The sequence below is a fragment of the Lissotriton helveticus genome, chromosome 4_1 (assembly GCF_964261635.1).
Source record: "Lissotriton helveticus chromosome 4_1, aLisHel1.1, whole genome shotgun sequence".
Lineage (NCBI taxonomy): Eukaryota > Metazoa > Chordata > Amphibia > Caudata > Salamandridae > Lissotriton > Lissotriton helveticus.
Genome location: NC_136063.1, coordinates 1,032,281,662 through 1,032,300,715, shown reverse-complemented (window position 1 = coordinate 1,032,300,715; position 19,054 = coordinate 1,032,281,662). Strand labels below are relative to the sequence as shown.

At 41.2% G+C, this 19,054-nt stretch overlaps 1 pseudogene; it reads left to right on the top strand.

The window, feature by feature from the left end:
• The first annotated feature begins 10,591 nt into the window (after nucleotides 1-10,591).
• Nucleotides 10,592-10,832, top strand: LOC144827420 (dynein light chain 1, cytoplasmic pseudogene; annotated as a pseudogene).
• Nucleotides 10,833-19,054: the final 8,222 nt, after the last annotated feature.

The window sequence follows — 19,054 nt, the reverse complement described above, 5'->3', positions numbered from 1 at the left end:
TTAAACCTAAAATCCTATGCATTCCCCCTAACTTTTTGCCTTCACTCATATTTTTTGCTGACTTTGTTTTTTGCTGGCTTTAGGATTCTGCGCTCTTTACCACTGCTAACTAATGCAAAGCTGTTTATGCTCTCTCCTTAAAACATTTTAGAATTGGCTTATACCCAATTGTCATGTTTAATGTACTACTGAGTCCCTAGTAAAGTGGCACTGCCTGTACCAATGACCTGTAAATTAAAAGCACTGATTAAGATACCCACTTAAGTAGCAATTTAACCATGTCTCAGGTCTGCAATTGTAAAGTAACAATTTCAAACTGCCATATTGACCTGGCAAAATAAACCTTTTCCCATGCCGAAACACTCCTTTTTAATGTATGTAAGTCCCCCGCTGGTAGGTAAAGGAAAGCCCAGAGGGCAGGGTGCAGTGTATTTAAAATGTGGGACAGGTACATTTTAGATTTATATGTCCTGTTAGTGATAAACTCTTAAAGTCGTTTTTCGCTACTGCAAACCCAGCCTCTCCCATAGGCTAACAGTGGACTTACCCCATTACATCTAATACGTGATAATGTCTACATGCAATGAAAAATCCTTTCTCATGTGAAGTCAGATTTTGGATTACAATTTTGAGAATTCTACTTTTAAGAAGCATTTTCCTTCCTGCCTTAGCATTTTGTGCTGATTTCTGGGTCACATGACTGAGTGTAGGTGACAGTTGGGCTTTGTGCATCCTCCTACACAGCCACACACAAAAGAGAGGTTCGGTGTGCCTGGTTGGTTCATCACTGGCATGATGGGAGGACAGAGCTGGGCACAGCCCTTCTTGACATGAATAGGCTGTGTCCTGCCTCCACACAAAGAGCTGCATACCCCTTGTAGTTAGTATGGAGCCAGGATAGAAAAGGCAGAAAGTCTGCAGACTTTAAAGGGAAACCTCTAGAAGCTTCTCCCACTTTGAAGAGAAGCTTGCCCAGGTATAAATATTGGATCTGAACACCAACTCTGCAATATGCTTCTGGACCTAGGCATACTCTGCTAGGACGAAGGACTGCTGCCCTGCTGCAGAAAAGGCTGCCACTATGCTGGACTACTGCTCTGAAGTAACTACTGCCCTACTGTACCTACCTGCTGCCCTCTTGCCTGGGTGAGAACTACTGGACCTGCATCTGTTAAACCAAGGACCCCAAGTTGGTTGGCCTCCTGACTAGAGCCTCAGGGATCAAAGGCTCCAACAGACCTGAAGCCAGAACCTTGACTCTGCCATCTGTGAGTCCTAATATGTGAGGTGGCGCCAAGCCCAGTTCTGGGCATTTGGAAGTGGGCCAGAAAGTGCTCTGCCAGCCCATCCATGGAACCAGCAGAACTGACACATCTCCTCTGCTAAGTGGAGCGATGCCAAGCAGAACCGACACACTGCCTCTCTTTCAAGCATTCTCTCGATGCCCGGTCTCTGCATCGATCCCGAAGCCCACATCAGAACTGCTGCCTGTGTGAAGTTTCCCAGTTCAAAGCCATCATGGACAGTAGGGTTGAGAATGATGTAGGTTCTTGCACCACAGCCTCACAGCTCTATGGAAACAACGCATAGTCTCAACTACGTGAACCATCATTGAGGCCAGACTTCACATCACAAACCTTCATTAACTAGATCCCTGCCAATTAAGCGGGACCTCACATTGCAGCTTCACCACTCCTCGGAACGGATGCATCGACTCAGCTCTATGACACATCCTTGGTGTGGGACCTTGCAACCTTCCGCCAACCAGGGTTTAAAGTGCTCTTGTTCAATGGGCCTAACTGGATCCCTGAAGATCGCCTTCACTCCTTCATGGTCGGCCTGAACTTGTGACTTTGTCCCAGTCCGGCAAGACTCCTTATCCACAATTGACGCTTTGTGCTTTTTAGGGCTATTATTACAGAAATCTTTAAACTTGCATTTGTCCGGTTCTATTGATTGGAGTTCTGTTGTTTTGGTGATGTTTTAATAACCTTAAATGTACTCTATGTTTCTAAATTGGTGTGGGATTCTTCTTGTGTTGTGTTGTCAGTTTATTAATGTTTGAAGTGCAAGATGAATACTTTACACATTGCCTCTAAGTTAAGCTTGACTGCTCTCTACCAAGGTACACGAGGGTTTAACACTGGTTGATTTGGTGTTTGCATTTGCCTTACCCAGACAATGATTGTGGTTGCTGCTTGAGAGGAGGTTTACCCCCTCAACCAATGACCCCATTTTCTACAGAACCATTTTGCACATTCATTTTCTGGGTGCCTAGCGCTGTATAACACACTTTGGTTGCTTCATACATAAAGTGCATGTATTTAATGTGGATGGTGTATATTTTCATGGGAAAGACGTAGTATATAATAGTTTGACCTCATAGAAATATTGATAAATCCAAATGTTATCAACATTCATTTCTGTCTAGTAATTTATGGCTAGTGGGTTTTTGTTCAGAACCATTTGTCTGTGGAACCTATTTTTATAACAATTGACTTTGCTCTTTTGATGGCAACTCATATTTTCAAAAAATGGAACGGCCACTGTCATCACTGTATATGGAGTGTTAAAACCTGTTGTTACCTCATCATGTAAACAATAGCAATAAAATAAAAAATAGCAGCAATAATTTTTTAGCAAACGCTGTCTAAAATAATTTATCACCAAGCTATCGAAATAAAGCAATAACTGTAAATGAAGCTCACATCCAAAAACAAATTGTCCCTAGGCCCTTCTGTTTTTTTTAGCAGTATCAGAGGTTATTGACCAAAGTACAAAGAAGGCACAAACAAGCCCAAGGTATTCAGATCTGTCGAAAAACCCACTGGTATAGCTTGTCTACTTGATAGATAAAAATATATATATGCGTCAATCCACTTCACAATTCAAAACTCTTCACGTGTATGATTTGTTAGTGATTTGCTTTATCAATGTTTTGACACTCCTAGGTGCCAATTCTGGGAATAGAACCGGGTATTATCATTTGTATATATGAAAAACTGATTCGGAGATTCATGGTTTCCAAGACGAACTTCATTTAATTAGGTACAATATTCTGCTTCGTAGGTGGACTTTTAATTTTGATAAGTGGGATTAAGAGAAAGAAAATGAAGGAGAGCAGCGAGACTGACAGAATGTAGGCATGCAAAACCATAGTTCACTCCCAAAGTATTTTGCCAGTATACCAATTTATAGCATACAACCTTTCAAACCAAATGCAAACTGATATGCACACCTAAAAAAATAGGTCTGACTGTGTACCTTGCGTGAGAAAAGAGGCCCAACCACTGCCATATTTAAAGGTTTCAAGGCTATGTAGGAAGAGTTACTTTTCTGCAGGGAAATTGTTTTTGACTGGAAAAAAATGCTAAAAGGTTATATCACACTTTTACAGTACCCCAAAATTAAGGTATAAGGATTCTAAGCATAATGTTGCAATCATACTTTCCAGAACTTCCACAATGAGAAAAAGGGTTGTGATTACCAAAAATGTCCAAAATATTGATCCTAGTGCACAGCATTTATTGTGCACATCACTGGGAATTATGTTCACCTAATTCTGATCTGATTCCAAGATCCTGAGGAAACCTTTTCCTGCAATGTATGCAGACCTCTGGCCAGTAGCAGGAAAGAGGGAGTGTTGGGCCTGCTTCTCAGCAAAATGTTAATGAACATTGAGAAGCCTGTACAGTTATGGGGATTCTCAAACGTTTTCAGGTTATTTCCTACCAGGGGAAAAGAATAGGTGGCTCCCCATATTTTATGAATGTGTTGGAAAAGAAGTTCCCTTCTAAAAAGTCAGGCGCAAAGCTATCTGTTAACTGCAGAAGAGACTGCTGGGAGCAGAGAGAGCGTCACTGACGGCTGTCACTATTGCACAAAGAGTGCTATGAGCCCCAAAGTTCCCCAATATAGGCCTAGGTAGTTGCACAACCCTTTACCTACATTTGTCCTACCATTGTTCTACATAACACGTCTGGTGCTGACCTTTTACCTAGTTAGGTGCTGAATAAATGTTGTGTGGGTTTCTCCAAAATCTAGCCTCATTTATTTTGCATGAGTATTCTCGGTATCACAGCAGGACTACCATCTTCTGCATAATAACTATGAATAAGGGTTACCAATATTGTCATCCTTGGTGGGCATGCCCATAGTGGACATCTAGTTAGAAACCCTGAGGGTGCATTTTGGGTACATAAGCCCCACGCCTTCCATGCTGACAGGATGATACAAGACTCTGAAGTCCCTGCACGCAGCCACTCCAGCACGCTGTGGTCTGACATCCCTTGTGGGGTATCCATCTCGAGACCAAGACGGGGTCCTTCGCTCTCCCACATCAGGTAATGGGGTTGGCTCTAAACTAAGGGGATTCTAGGCTATACGCGTATACATACATGATAGGTACATTTAGGTTCATCTAATTAGGGTTTGCATCATAGGAGAATGCACTTTATTGTTATGTATCTATATACATGCATATATTCATTGTTTTAGTACTATGGTAAAATTCTGCCTTTTCTTTACTCTGTTGGTGCTCATAACCATATTCATATGTTTATATCTAATGATTGTTGCAGCACACTTATTTTATACTAGAATGAAGCTGGTTCAATAAATACTTATTGAAAACGTCCCCACCGTTTATTCTGTATATTTCTCTGAAACAGAGTAAGCGCAAGTGACAGAGCATAAAGTACTGTACTGGTTCCACGATCCCTGAGGGGTCAAGGTTGTCATGTTCAATAGTTGCCTGAAACTATTCTCTCCTTCATAAGATGGGCTCATAGTGGCCCTGTGAGCTAGCTGGTACAGACTAACATATCCTTTCAGGGTTTCTGGAATTAGTCCGGACACCAATCCCTCAGTTCATGTTGTCTAAATGCGCTGATTCTATATGGATTTATGGAAACTACACAACATTTTGATACCTGGAATTAAGAGAAAGAAAATGAAGGAGAGTAGCGGGACTGACTGAATGTAGGCATGCAAAACCGTAGTTCACTCCCACAGTACTTTGCCATGCAACCTTTCAAACCAAATGCAAACTGTTATGCACAGCTACAAAAATAGGTCTAACTGTGTACTTTTTGTGAGAAAAGAGTCCCAACCACTGCCATATCTGAAAGTTTTAAGGCTATGTAGGAAGATTTACTTTTCTGCAGGGAAGAGATTCTAAGCATAATGTTGCAATCATACTTTCCAGAACTTCCTCATTGAGAAAAAGAGTTGTGATTTCCAAAAATGTCCAAAAATTTGATCCTGGTGCACAATATTTATTGTACACATCGCTGGAAATTCTGTTCACATAATTCCGATCTGATTCCAAGATCCTCAGAACAATTTTAACTGCACTGTATGCAGACCGCTTGCCAGGAACAGGCAGGAGGGAGTGTTGGGCCTGCTGCTCAGCAAAATGTTAATGAACATTTGAAAGCCTGTACAGTTATGGGAATTCTCATGCTTTTTCAGGTATTTTCCTACCAGGGGAAATGAATGGGTGCATCTCCATAGTTCATAAATGGGTTGGAAAAGAAGTTAGCTTCTTAAAATCCGGTGCAAAGGGGTCTGTGAACAGCTAAGGCAGTTCCAATTCCACATCCTGTGCAGCAAGTCACAGCTGGGCAGTTGCAAGAAGGCATCTGGAGCTTGTTATGTCCCTGTAGGTCAAACAAGAAGGCAGCAAGCAAACCCTTGGAGCCACTCAGGTTAACCTAAGATGGAGGGAGGAGGTCCAGTCTTCCTTTTCAGAGAGCCAGGCAGTCCTAAAACAGCAGGGCAGTCCACTGGTAGCGGCAAGACAGTCCTCGTGTAATGTGCATAGGTCAAGGAGTGTACTGAAGAGCTGTTATGAGGTTCCAGTATTTATACTTGGTGTGTGAGGCAACACCCTGTCCTATCCCCACACTTGTTTGTGGAAAAATCTTTCCTTCCCCTGTCGAGGGTCCAGGAAGTCTGGTGGCAAAAGGCTGGTGTCAGGTTTATTTGTGTGTTCTGTGGGCACGTCCTTTGAAGTGCAAGTAGGGAAGGGCACAGCTCAGCCATCCTGGCAGGATGGCCATCCTTCTCACACCTAATTCCCTTTGTTTGTCTAGGTATCAGAGGAATACTCAAATCCCAACATCAGAGCCATTCACAGTGACTGAGTACACTGGCAGAAGACAAAAATGGTTAGGCTAAGAAATGCCAGTTTTCTAAAAGTGTAATTTTCAAAATTGTGCCTTAACATCTGGCTTTACCATTAAAAAGGATTTTAATTTACAATCCATTTGAGTCCAAACAGCATGTCTTAATCTGCTCCTAATCCAAGGTTAGCACTTTGGAAATGTAAGAAGGTAATCCACTGTTTGACAATGGGAGAGATAGGCCTTACAGTAGTGATAAACACTACTTTTTAACAACAGCGCACCCTGCCCTATGGGCCTTTCAGGTCAACCTTAGGATTGACAGATGTAATACAAAAGGAAGGTTTAGGCCTGGCAAAAGGGTTATTTTGCTAGGTCGAAATGGCAGTTTAAAGCTGTACTAAAGGCTGCAGTGGCAAGTATGAAATACATTTTAAAGCACTTCTTTACTGGGTGGCACAAGTAGTGCTGCTGGCTGACTAGTAGCATTTAGTTTACAGGCCCTGGGTACATGTAGTACTCAATGCTAAGGACTTACAAGTAAATGCGCCAATCAGGTGAACTCCAATTTTATCATGATTTAGGGTAAGAGTGCAAGCACTTTAGCACTGGTTAGCAGTGCTAAGGTGCACAGAGTCCTAAAGCCAACAAAACAAATTCAGAAAAAACAGGGAGGCTGAAGACAAAAGGTTTGGTGGTGACCCTGTTGAGAGGGCTAGGTCTAACAATTGGGATAAGTCTTTGATTAATATATTTACATATTTCCCATGAAATGTACCCTAAATGGTAACCTAATGTGCCTCTTTCAAGGCCTGGTTTACACTGCCACACTGCAATAAAGCACAGGTATGCTCATCCAGGATTCTTCCTATCTTTGGAGTAAACGTCTGAATTTGTAATAATTCACAAAGTTAATCAGATGTAGTTCTAATGTGGCAGGCATGAGATGCATTTTAAAGCACTTCTTTACTGGGTGGCACAAGTAGTACTGCAGGCTGACTAGTAGCATTTAGTGCACAGGCCCTGGGTACATGTAGTACCCCATGATAAGGACTTACAAGTAAATGCGCCAATCAGGTGAAATCCAATTTTATCATGATTTAGGGTGAGAGTGGTGTGCTTATTCCTAAAAATGGTTGGTATTTTTTGATGGTTGTTTATTGGGCGAAAATATGATGCAACACCATTGTTGCTTGTGGAGGGCATGCAAAGGTATGTATTTCTTTGTGGTAAAATATTTTCATTATAATGAAAAGGAGGAAATAAAGGACGCTATTAATTAATGTATTTTGTGCTAGAAATATAAGTTGTCAGCCAAAAATATTGCATTGACGCATGCCAGGAATTGACAATAGGATTCTGGTAGGTGAAAAAGTATTTAGTACTGTGGTTTTCGGCACCACAGATGAGGAAAATCCGCAGTAGTTACTCTCGTGCAAGGTGTGGGATGTGAGTGTTAAAATGAATTAGTCTTGTAAGTTTGTGAAAGCCCACAAACATACAAATGTGGGCATTCAGAAACTCTAATCTGAAATAATAGTAGGTTACTTCAGTCCAGGGTAAAGTAACTCTCCTTCCAGGCTAGGAGAGGGAACTAATCACCAAAAAGATGGCGTGCGAACCTTCGAGATCCACACGGATTACCAGACATACTTCTGGGAATGTCTGTGAACTGAAAAAATAAACATAACAGGGCGCTTAGGGAAAGATGTACATTACTGTACATCCCTTCATCTTTTGTTGTGTCTTGGGCCCAAAATGTGCATTTGCATGTTGACAATGACCCGAAGGTTAGCATTGTCAGTTCTGTGGAGAATCCAGTGATGTGACCACTACGCATACACGCCCCTGGCATATTTGTATCAGTGTTCAGAATGCCAAAAATCCAATACTGCTACTCCAACACCTGGAATATGGTGTGGTTCCTGTATTTCTTGCGAACAAATAAGCATCGTTGACAAAATATGGCATTTTATGTCATTAAAAATATGTGTGTAAATTTTGATATGTCTGAACATCAACGTTTTTAGAATTCCCTTACCTATTCTCAGAAAGATTTATGCAAATTAAGCAACAGTCATCCAAGAATATAAAACAAAAAGCAACAGCGTAGAAAAAAAAATGTGGCAGCCTGATTCCTTTCACTTCTTAACTAGCTCAAGTGAGCTATTTTTAGAAATGTTTTGTTTGCAGGGGAATCCGAGACACAGACACACTGCAGGTTATTCATCAGAATATAACTTAAGCATTGCAAGTGAAGCAGAAACATGGAGCACTTTAATAGACATTTAATAACTGCTCATCTCATGTGTTTGTGCTTGGCCCCATGGAGATTTCTTTATAGGGAACACAAGAATGCTTAGAACATGAAGCATGAAATGCCTGCCAAAGAGACGAGTAATTGTGCATTTTCTTCAGAATGTATCTCTTAAATCTACTGTATCCCAACATTGTTCGATGTTTTTCTAATTAATAAAATGTTATAAAGTAGTATTAAGGGATTCTGTGTCACAAAGTATACAGGGGCTATTTAACAGTTCGGTGGCAGCAGAATTTGAATTAGTTGGTTGTATAAATAACTGGGGGCAGTTTAATTCAATTTGGGTTCGTCGATTAATGCAATACCTTCAGGGCGCATGGGAAGAATTTTCTGAGACCTAATCTAAGCCCTATATTACGTTAGTGGCCTTATCGCTAGTGGTAGATGAATATTTACCACTACTAATAATCCACTTTCCAAACATAGCTAAGTGTGCAGATGGTGACAACACTTAATGGATTTTTTATTGAATGTTTAAATCCAAAAAATGATACTTAACGACTCTGAAAACAATTTTCAAATTTATGAAAGCTAATCAGGAAGTAGAGACAATCTTCTACCACCTCATAACCTGCTTACTGCATATATTCAGCTCTTTTTTTTCGAATAAAGCCAGTGTATAAAAAGGGAGGTCGTTCTAGTGTCAAGTGCGAACACAGGATACATATAAAGCAATGTGCCTAAATCGAGAGTATATAAGCATCTGCGAATAACTAGGGTATCGGGTCCAGTGTTACTGAGTCCCCCAGAAATTCCAAATTTCTCCAGTGACCTTACCATTCCTCATGATACTCTGAACCTCTTCACCTCTGAAATTGGTAACTCCAGGGGGTGGAATAACCCCCAAACTCTGGAGCACTTAAAATTAAGATCTTAATGTGTATATTCATTTCCAGCAGAAGAAAGGGATAGATTATTGGATTGTGTAGGTTTAGGGCGATTGCATGAAAACTGTATGAGTGGAAGCATTATACAGTAAAAAGATCTTTCTTGAAGAATACAACACAAACTTCATGTAATAGTATATTAAAAGCATACATGATTTAGAGCTTGATTTGAAGTTTGGTGGAGGGATGCTCTGTCAAAAACATGGCAGATGTCCCATCAAGGGCTATAATGCACTTGTAATGCGGCACACAGGATTTATGTCACGTTTTGATGGAGTAGCCTTTCTACCAATCTCTAAATCAGGTCTTATGTACATAAAAAAGGGCATTAGAATCACAAAAATCTTGATTTTCGTGTTAACAATATTCGAAATGCTGTGGCTTGATGCCAAACACGGGTCAGTCTCCAGTGAGCAGCTACCCTACTCTTGAGGGCAATGCTCTAAAAACTAATGTACATAGGAGTCATTCATATGGATCCTCCTGCTATTTTAATTTTTCAAAATAATCAAACACTACTAAGAGTATGCAGGTGTGCTTTGTTGATGAGGTGCTATTGTTGCATATCTAAATGGGTATCTCAAACCAGGCCTGCAAGAATGTTGCCAGTTCTGTGCTCAGATGTGTTTTGCTTCCTCTAATTTTTGGTTATGATTCTAGTATTTTTCAAAATCCTGCTGCAGTGTGGACTGGTCTTGTGCTGCTGAACTTGAGACTTGTATTTTACATGACACCACACTATAGAATTCTCATTGTCTATAAATGTATATCTTCACATCAAAGGTAATATCTCCGTAGTGCATTAGATTGTTGAGCAAGTCCACTTAGAGGCCACAGAGTTGATGTGAGATGTAGCTGTGCTCCCACAATGAAAAAACTAGTTAATCGTGATTTCATATGGAATCCTTTATACAAACTTTGTAGCATGACAAACAGAACATAACCTCCATCAGAGAGAACTGAATGTGGCACATGTGCACATTGCGGTTTGTAAATTATGTATTATCCCAAACCAATTTAGTCAAAAAAGTGGACTTCATGATTTTAAAACTGATTCAAAATAAAGGAATATGGATGTAGGGCACAGAGGTTAGATACATATAAAAATATCTTCTCATGGAAACCCATGAAAGCTTAAAATTAATGTAATTAGTGGGTTGCATTTGACAAGGACCTAGGCTGAGGCTGAGGCTCACTCTGTGCGGGATCAGGAGAAAGTAAGAGTGGACTGCTGCTGAGAGAACATCCAAGTCTCAAATATGTCTGAGACCAAAGCACTCCTCGAAAATGCTTACATATCCGATGAAATAGAGCAGGACTCAGTAGAATGTGCCACACGAGCATTGCAGCTCAAATAAAAAGGAATTTGAAAAGAATTTAAACCCAACATGGCACTGCACTGTTGGTACAAACGTCAGCAGCTATGTAACTCATGGACTGAAACACTTCAGCTATTTCTACCTGGGCCAGTTTGCTATACTTCTTTTCAAATCTGGCTAGAGTGGCGGATGGAGTGATGAGCAAAAATTGAAATACAGACTTTGAAAACATTCCAAATGCCTGAGATGGGACATAGCATTAAAATGAGATCAATTCCTTTGTCTTTTGCCCCCTTCAATTATTGTCATTTTGTGATGCGCTAGAGGACCCGGTGTGCAGATTGCTTCATGAGCTGTGAAGATCTTGAAGAAAGCTTAAATTTGCATTTATTTTAAAAATGTTCTTTCACTGCCGGAGACCGACTGGCAATAGAGTACATCAAGATGCAAGCTGTTAGTTCACTTATTTGAAACGTTCTGGAGAACCAAAGCCAACATATCTTTTGGCTTGAAGCTGTAGTGGAACAAAGCTCCATGATGTATTTGATTTAGGTTACTTGTCTTCACACCGTTTCTTTGAACTTTGCATTCAAAAGCTCAGAGTAAGACAATCCTCCAAAACATAGCTGGTGGAGTTGCACTTTTTTTCAGACAACTTCTCCTGGTCACCTCGATATGGATTTTTTCAAAATCCTTAACTAACCTTTAGGAAATGCTAAGTTATGCAACATCTTCCTTCATCTCCAAACGTTCAGGAAATTCATCTTAGTCAACAGTCTACAGAGAGAAGTTGTTTAAATAGTCCCCACAACCCACAGTCATAAGCACAGCAAAAATCTAGTTTCAATTACTTCCTGAGTTTACATTATCACAGCTTCATTCAATTTTGGAATTACAATGCAATGGCCAAAGAAATTGGCCAGTTGCTACTACTGTGCTTGTTTAATTCACAGCATTCTGTGTCTCCATGAACTTCAGCATACTCCCTTTTCAGGAGAAAGTTCTAGCAGCCAGATAGGCTTTATCTGACTCCTTTGGCTTGTGGGTCAGCAAGAGGGTATATTCAGTAGCCTTTGGAACAACACTCTAGTCCAAGAGGTTGAAGATGAAGCTGAAGTAATTCCTTCCATGGTTCTCTTTCAGACATTTGGTAATTCTTACAGCAAGCAGTCATCTTTAATTCTCCTTACAGACCATGTTAACTGGGATATGTGACCTGATTGTGGGGAAATGCCTTGCTGAAGCCCATCGAATCATAAGCCTTTGAAACTAACTCGTTTGTCACAGCAATTCGGCAAACAGGAGATGTGAACAATAATGTGTGAGCCTCAAGGGTGCTACATGAAAAGCTATTCAGCATTTTGCTATTGCTAATTAAAATGCAGACAGGCAATATGGCAACCTATAAAGCATACTTAATATGTGCAAACAGAGATACATGGTTTCAGTTGATGTTGTCATACTTAACTATCCACAAACTATACATTTGTTGTTTCCATCATTGTCCAAGCAATAGTAACAAAACAGTGAGACCAAAATGCCACACTTTAAAAATACAGGCTTCTACATCCTGGATAATTGTACCCTGTACATATAGAAAACATCTTCAAGCACATATTTGAAATTTTAACACCATGCAGAAGTGCAAACATGTTGTGCACATTTACAGCTGACTTACCAACATATCGTATCTATCTATCAATCTAATCATATCATTTTCTGTAAACAGAGGCTTACAGTCTGTTGCACCAACATGCTACTTGATGATTATTACTTTCTTTCTGAATTTTGCTCTTTGAGTGGCGGGGCCTACCTCCTGCACAAATCTTAAACTTCATCTACCTTAGTGGAAAGCTCTCAAATTTACCAAACAAACAGATTGCAGCTGTAAGGAAGTACACGGAGCTAAATCTGATTAGAAGATCTACACCTGCAGCAAAGGTCAAAGTACTCTATATCCAGATTCTCAACAGCAAAAATAAAACCAGAGAGAATATAGCACAATTATACATTTCCCAATATAAGTTGTTTTGATAATGACTCCAGTCATTTCTCCCCAGTCCTCTTAACTATTTAAATGCTTTCTCTACGCATGTTTATTTCGCTTTCCTGACACGTTAAGCATTTGCGATATATCACTGGGTAGACAACCACACAACTACTGGTTGATTGTTTTGCCTTTGTGTTTTTTTTTTGTTTCAGTTAGTTTTTTGTAAGAGGAGATAGACCAGTTAACTATGTTTTTTTCTGAATCTTTCTGTTATGCTTAATCACTGTTTTCCTGTCTGTGTCCACACTAATTCAGTGTGGTTCCAGCTATTTTTTTCATTTTTGGCGGCTCTACGCCCTACTGTTACACTATATGCACACCACTGAGGATTCTTTGCGGCTCTCTTCTCCTATGGTCACTCCCAAATCACTGTGGCCCACCACATTTCTCACAGAACCCTTTCTCCAGAGCAATACTCTGCAATGGGCAGAATATGTCAGCTGGAGATGAGTAATGTGTTGGACATGATTCTGGCATAAAGAATAAGTAATTGATTATCCACTTGTGTTAAATACTGGGCTTGACCGACCATTTGGGGACAGTTTTGCAGCTGCATATTCAGCACTTTTACTGGGTTAGGAGTGGAGCATCCATAATAAATTTTCGGGCTGTGAAGCCAAAAACACATCATGAAAGCAGACTTCCCTAGGTATGAATAGCACCATCCTTGTGGTTGAGAGACCGACACCTTTGTCCACAGACAGAAAGCATGGTGGCTCCACTAGCAATCAATCAGCCATTCCATTGCCTCTTAATGAGGGCAGGCATTGGTGAATTTGGAGCCTAATTTTAAATATTCATTAAGACTTTTCGCAATCAAAGATGTATTCCTACACGTTTTATTAGGGTGTCAACTGTGATAGATATGAGAATTAGAAGGAGTAGCTCTTGTGCGCTGCTCCTCCCTGGCCACTGCAACAGAGCCCTGACAGAGGACCCCTCCGAGATTCTGTTCCCACCTGCTCCTGTTATGCAGCATTCACTCTCTGCACCCCTTCTTTTCCCGAGTTTGTAATTCCCTCTGTGCCTTGCTTGTTGTGCATTTCTCCCCTTCTGCCACTGTTGTGTTTGTATTACATTATTGTACTGCTTGTAAGGGTATGTGCTCTATTGTAGTTTATTTTAGTACCGCTGCCTGTGTCGTTGTTCTCGCGCTCCCTCTCCCCCCACTGGTTTTGTGCCTGCCTGCTTCGCAGCCAGCCCCTTCCGCCTTCCAGGACTACTTATGGAGGCCTCTGTGTGGATGTGCAGTCGCTGTGTGCAGCTGGCGTGCCACTGCCATGACAAAGGTGCGCCAAAGGCAAGCCTGTCTGCGCCTGCCCATGACAGGACTGCATCAAGTGCCAGGAACCCAGGCCCTGTGGCCATCAGTCGCTACAACCCCTCCAAGCTCCTAGCCCTAGGCCCCAAAGGCCATGACAATAGCTGCGGCATTGCTTCCCTCAGATGTACAAAAAGACCCAACCTCTGCCACTGCTGCTGGTTCACCTGCACCACTGAAACCCTAACCTCACTCACACAGCCATCCTCCAACCTTCCTGGACAGCTCCGGGGTATGCGGCTAAACGCGCAATCTCTCTGCAAGCACACCATCGAAATCTGGGACACCGTCACCACTTCCAGCGCCGACGTGATGTTCATCACTGAGAACTGGCTCACACCGTCCTAAGCACCCGACATAGCGACCGCAACGCCCAATGGCTACAAGATGATACACAGAGACCAAGCCAAAAAACACAGAAGAGGCCTCACTATCATCCACAAGGAAACCCTCTAATGCACCAATACAGAGGACAACACTCATCATTCATGGAACATCTCAACTTAGAAATCCAAATTGACATGAACGCTACCATCAGAGGAAACCTTGCATACAGACTTCTGAGCTCACGCCCTGGCTCTTGCAATGCCATCTCTGAACTCATCGCCCCCTAGCAATCAACTACAAGCACTACATCTTCCTCCGCGACCTCAACTTCCACCATGACGACCGCAGTGATACCAACACTACCTCTTGGAAAGCATGAGCAACATCAGACTCAATCAACTGGTCACCAGACCCACACATTGTGCAGGACACACCCTGGACGCTATCTTGACAGCAAGTGACAGGAATTGTAGTGTAGTTCGTATATTCCCAATAGGCTCTGTGCATTGGAATAATATATCCTATAGATTTGACGTAGGACTTATGTCTACTAGGTCTCTATCGAATATATTAAACTTAATTGTGAGTGCCAGCTAGCTCAGAGGTCACTAAAAACGTTCTCGAATGAACAAAAAGGGATTCGTTTCTGACAACCGCATAAACATGACAACTTTGTTTCCCCAAGATAGAACGTATCTTCAGAGTCGTGGAAACAATAGATAGATATTTTACTCAGTCAATCGTGCATGCTTCGTTTCACCAGAGGTGCAGAGAAATAGAGAGACAGGTGTTTTCAATAAAAGAGTATTTATTGAACAGTCTTCTTACTCATGCAAAAGAAATGAACTGCTACAATCGTAATACTGGCTGTTAAGTATAATGCGTACAGCAAGAAGAGTATTATAAAATAATAGTGTAAAAGCATGGTATGGTTTCTAAGCCATAAAATACATACATACATAAATAAATAAAGACTAAAAGTACTCAACTGGTGCTTCTAAAATATGCCTACCCCGATGTACCTAACCTAAGTTTAGTACGAGGGAAGAAGTAAGTGTGGTGTAGGATAAGTTTAGTATTCTTTTTGCCAAGAATCTATCCAAGATTTCTCTTAGGGTCTAATCAGCTCCGTACCTTGGTTTAGAATGAAGGAGGTCTGGTATCTCTCTGTCTCAGGGCTTGATTTCCCAACACCCCGCAAGGGGAGCCTGGAAACACTGGAGCTGGATTTCTCGGCCAGAGAAAAGACAGCGTCTCTCTCAGTGCGTCTGCTGGAGGGTCGGCTTCCTTCGGCACTTGCCGCAGCGAGTTGCGCTGGACAAGTAGATAGTCGAACTGCTCCAAACCACCGTGTGTTTGCTAGGGCAAGTGTGGACATATTCATACCTTGAAGGTGCCGAGTTTGACGTAAAGTTGGACATAATATCATCATCAAAGAGTCTCAGTTCTTTGAAAACTCCATGAGTTCTAGGACAAATCAATATTCAAGCAAGGGGAAGTCCCTAACTGCTGAAGCTGAGTTTTCTATCCATAATGTTCTAGAGGAAGAATCTCAGTGGGCAGAGGACATTCTTGTTCGTATTGGAGAAATTCTTGAGTTTTCAAGTAGGGGTCAAAAACGTATTCAACGTCTGTTGCAGCAAGAGAATTAACCCATTGTATCCATCTTGGATATAAAGGTTTTGCATTTGGAATGCTCGCTTTTGTCATTGCCTCTAAGGCAGGTACAGGAGTAACGACCTTTATGCATTTTCCCTGCACGAGGTTTCTCTCTTTTGCTACTTCAGTTTGAACCGCTGTCAGAATTTTTTTTGTTGAAGTGAATTTCATTTCAGCTTATGTGTACAAGTGTGATTTGAAAGCTATTGGTACCTTTTCAACTCCATTAAAGGTTAGGTATGTGACTCTGCATCTCCCTGCGATGATTCGGATTAGAAGGCTGCGTACATTTTCTCGTGTCTCTAAATGTGTTGTTGCTAACATGTCTGTTTGCACTGAACGCAAAATTTCTGTGTGTTTTTCAGTCCGATTAGTAGGTTTGAAATCATGTTTGATTAATTCGTAGAGAGGTTTTACCCTTTCTGCGTAGTTTATAATGTAAGTTCTTCCGAAATTCAGGAATCCTAGAACTGACTGCAAGTTTTTCAGCATTTTTGTGGGTTTGAGCAGTGCACATTTCTCTCTCTCAAAAAGTTTGCCGCCAAGCTTTTGCCTTCACTTGAAAGTTCGTATCCTAAGAATAGGAAGTTGAGGTGGGCAATTCTTGATTTCTTAAAATTGAATTTGTACCCTTCAGAGCCGAAGCCAAGTATTATGGTGTTCACCCTGTTCAAGTGGCTGTCCAAATCATCGTCTGTAAGACAGATGTCATCGACATAAGATAATGCCTCATCATCATACGTAGTAACTCTGTTAATCTGGCTGAAAATAACCCTGGACTATTCTTGAATCCCTGGGGGAGACGACAGAAGTGACGCTGTGTCCCCATTATTGGGAAAGCGGTCAAGTACCTGCTTTCAGGTGCAATGTTTTGACAGAAGAAACCGTTTGAAATATCTAATGTGGTTTTATATTTTTTGCGCACAATGTTATTCATCAGTGCTGCACCGTGTGCATTTTGTACTGCAAAGGTTTTGCAACAAGAGTTTTAATGTCTGTAGTCCAAAAGTAGACGATATGTATTGTCTGGTTTGGAGACAGGAAACAAAGGATTTTTCATTGACGAGGTGCATGTTTCAATCACCCCTTGGTATTCAAGTTGATCTAGGATCTCCCTGACCTGTTTTTTTAGCTTCTTGCTTGACTGGATACTGCCTCGGAGCAGTAGGTTGATTTTTTTAACTGGATCTTATGGTGAGGAGAGTCCTCCTCCCATCCCACATGATTTTTACATAATACAGGAGCCTGGGCCACAGCCCATTTTCTGGCATAGGTGTATTTTTTATGAACAGGAATATGATTGGAGAAGGCTGGCATAATGATCTCTTCACCATGTGGGCACTCCTTGACAAATTCAGGTGGGCAGTCTTTTTCGGCCAGAAGGATCTCATAACCCTTAGAGAGTTTCTCCCAAAAGAGTGCTCTTATTTTTCTAGTTATGTCCCCCTGTGTCCGGAGTGTTACTTCATATAACTTATGGGTTACACTCACACTGGTATCGGCAGTTTCAACTTGAATGTATTCATTCAAGTCCACTGTCTCCAGATGATCCTTCAGGACCTTGCGAGCTATGGTAACTTCTGCTGCGCTGTCCAACATTGTCTGGGCCCACTCCCCATTCTTGAGTTGTGTCCTCAAGATCCTCGGAATGTCTGATTTTTAGACTTGCTACCTTCTTTTTGGTGAATTCAGTTTTCTTATTTTTTGGAACGTGCTGATCCTCTTTGGACTTTACACGTTCTTCCTTGTGTTCTAATCGTCCTCTTCTTTCGTATTTCTGCGAGGAAGTCTGAAAGGTACGAGAGGAACGTGTATCAGTATCTTGATATTTATCAGGTTTTCTCAAATTATCCCTATTTCTGAGGTTATATCTCTTTTCAGAGTGCTCCTTTTGAGGAGACCTACCTCTAGATTGGGAACGCTTCTCTTTAGGAAGTGTCTGTATAGTATTTTCCCACTTCTTTTTAGGAGTAGTGAGTGTGTTTTTGATAAAAACTTTTTCAGGATTTTCTGTCAGTTCATGTTTTACTGGTTTCCCTCCCAAACTATCTCTACCTAGTTCTTTCATAGGATTTTTCTATTATTCTGGCCAGTTCATATGGTTGCTCAGTTACATCAAGTTCTTTTAGTTTTTGGCGGATTGCCACGGATGCTGCTTCACCTTTAATATTAGCTAATATTATAGCTGAGACCTGTTTGAAATCTTTAAGTCATTTCATACCTGTATTTAAAGCAGGCTCTGCCCCGTGTTCATTTTGAATATGTTTCAGGACGTTTGGTATTACCGCCAAGGACGGAACACAATGTGTTTTTGTGTAGATTGCAGCAAAGACTGTACCCCTAGTGTCACAGTCCTCCAGGTGTGGTGCGAACCCCATTGGTAAACAGATTGTTAGAATCCTGTGTTTCTCATGAGGTGTACTATCTGAAAATACTGCCTCGATTTGAGTAATTTTTTGAGCTAACCAGAATGGAATTTGTTCCCTTTTTGTGGGTAATTTACCGATGACTGATTGTATGGTCTGTGGTGGTATTTTGTTTGTGTTCACCTGATGAGGGGTGTGCTGTGGAATTCTTATAGCAGGTTGGACTGGTAGAGTCCACTTGACATATTGTACCAATTGTCTATGTATTTTAATTAATTGTTTTAGCTGAGCTAATAGTTCTACATCTGTCATTCTTTCAATGTCAGGATGTGATGTATAGTTGGCTAGTACCAGCCATGTTGCTCCTGGTCTACCTAGTGGACCGAGTCTGTTAATGTGATTTTGATGTTGTAGGGCGCCTTTAAACCAGAGCTGATGCTCTTGGCAAGTTAGTGGAATTTCAATTTCCTCAAAAGGAACGTATTTCGCTGGAGGTTCCTCTATCTTGTATAAGTGGAACACATGTGTTCTTGGATTTGCTTCAGGGAAGATAATCCATGAATAGAATACCTCTGTCTGCCGATATTCGTGTGCCTCAATGACAACAATTACCCTACCACCTCTCGGTGATAGGCCATTTTGTTTAAGCTTTATAGCTATGGTTTTCGTACGTTTTCCGG